Source organism: Austrofundulus limnaeus, unplaced genomic scaffold, assembly GCF_001266775.1.
Source record: "Austrofundulus limnaeus strain Quisiro unplaced genomic scaffold, Austrofundulus_limnaeus-1.0 Scaffold4, whole genome shotgun sequence".
In the NCBI taxonomy this organism is placed as follows: Eukaryota; Metazoa; Chordata; class Actinopteri; order Cyprinodontiformes; family Rivulidae; genus Austrofundulus; species Austrofundulus limnaeus.
This window is the reverse complement of record NW_013952406.1, coordinates 3,145,530-3,148,007: the sequence shown is the minus strand read 5'-3', so window position 1 is coordinate 3,148,007 and position 2,478 is coordinate 3,145,530.

Here is a 2,478-nt window from a genome sequence, read left to right as displayed (position 1 = left end):
AATCAATCAATCAATCAATCAATCAATCAATCAATCAATCAATCAATCAATCAATCAATCAATCAATCAATCAATCAATCAATCAATCAATCAATTAATCAATCAATTTTATTTAACCAGATAAAACCCGCTGAGATCAAGATCTTTTTTCAAGGGTGACCTGGCCAAGAGGTCAGCAGCACAAGTCAGTTCTACAAATGAACAAATTCCAGCAGAAACACTTTTCCAAGTCAAAATTTACTTGTGAAACTAATTCTTACAGTAGGCAATATATACGTTTTATTTTTTATTTTTTTACAGAACAGAGTGAGTACTTCCATTGATTATATCTACAGTTTACTGTGTTTTTACTTGACCTCTAGATGTTTCAGCAGATAGAAAATAGCTTTACAACAACAATGAGGTCTCTCACTTCAACATGAACTGTAGGTTTGTTTCTCTGGTCCATCCATCCATTCTCTTTACCCGCTTCATCCTTTCAGGGTCACTGGTGCCCATATCCAGCAGTCACCGTGCGAGGAGCGGGGTACGCCCTGGACAGGTCACAAGTCCATCACAGGGCCACATAGACAAAGAAGACAAACCACCATTGACTCTCTCACAACAGCACATCAGTAGTTAGCACTGATGCCTCACAACAAGAAAGCCCTGGGTTCGATCCCACTTTCTGTGTGAAGTTTCATGATCTCCTCATGTGTGGATTTTCTCTAAGAGACCAAAAACATGTACAACAGGTTGTCTTCAGCCCCAGGCCACACTTGCAAAAGAGACCTGTGATCTGCATGAGATTTGCCTGGTTACTCCTAGGGACAATTTAGAGTTATCAACAGCCATTTATTTACTTTTTTGGTCTTTGGGAGGAAACAGTAGTACCTGGAGAAAGACCCATCCATGCACAAAGAGAACACGTAAACTTAACCCAGAAATGTCCCCGACCAGGATTCAATCCGACAACCATGTTGCTGAAAGGCAAACAACTACCAACTGAGCCACCATGCCTCTGGTGTATTTCTGGTTTTTTCTTAAATCAGAAAAGCTACATATGGTGGGTAGAGTATTCAATTTTTACTCAAGTAAAAGCAGTGGTCCTACATAATAATATTACTCAAGTAAAGTAAAACGTACAGTGTAATACAATTACTCCTAAAAGTTACTCAAATAAAAGGAACTGAGTGAATGCAACTCTACACACCTTATGCTCACAACTCAGTGTATGTTGGGCAGGGTTGTATAAAGTACCACTTAGTGGTACTTGAGTAAAAGTACAAGTATCTTACCAAAAAATTTCTTTGGTAAAACTTAAAGTCTTCTTTAGGAATTTTTAGGAATATTACTTGAGTAAAAGTCTTAAAGTATCTGATTTTTTTAAAACTTAAGTATTAAAAGTAAAAGTATTGATTTAAACGAGCAGTTAGATTTCCTGTAATGACACTGATGCAAAAAAAAAAAAAAAAGGGCAGAAATGACTGTGTCACATTAAAATAATGAATTTATGTTAAATTTATGATGCACTAGTCCAGCTGTTTCAGTTTATATACATATATCAAGGCTGCCCAAAACTTTCCCCAAAATGAAAATCTATCTGAAGGCTGCGGTCAAATGCAATAATATAATTCATGAAATACAAATACTTCGTAAGTACAGTCCTTTTATTTTAATGATTATGTCCTGCTGGGACACGTTTGTGTACAAACTGATTTGGTATCAGAATTTTATATATTTATACTTCTCATTCGACCACAGTTAAATTCACTCTATCTAGGAGGCACAATTTACATGGATAGTATTATTTTTTTACAATAACAAGCTGGAATGAAAACAAACAAAAATGAAATAAAAGTAACGACTTTCTACTTCTTGCCTTTTTTAAAAATGTAAGGAGTAGAAAGTACAGAAAATTGTGTTAAAATGTAAGAAGTAGAATTAAAAAATGGTTGAAAAATAATTARTCAAGTAAAGTACAGATACCAAAAAAATTCTACGTAAGTACAGTAACAAAGTATTTGTACTTAGTTACTTTACAACTCTGATGTTGGGATGACTCTCAGTATACTACCACATCAAACTTTAGCTCAATGTTTGTTAAACGGACTGAGTTGTCGCTGTTTTTGTCATCCAGCGAATTCTTTCCTCTTCAGCTTCAGCAGCAGAAGATTGGATCATGTCGTTATAAAGTCTTTACACGAGCATCTGATCAGCACCATCCCTGCTCACCCCAACCTGCAGGGACCCCCACTCCCCTCACCACCACCACCACCACCACCATCCAGGTATGCACTCAGTCTTGTCGTAGCTCCAGGCGGTGCATGTTCTTGTTGTGGGTTGAGCAAATGCATTAGTCATTTCACATTCCAAATTCCTACTCCGTGCCATTTTCACACGTCTTCGTCTCGCCTCTTATTTCTTTTATTTTCCAGATTAATTTATCTTCCTTCATCTGTTAATAGGGGATCTGAAAGTGTCTCCTCTCGGGGTGGG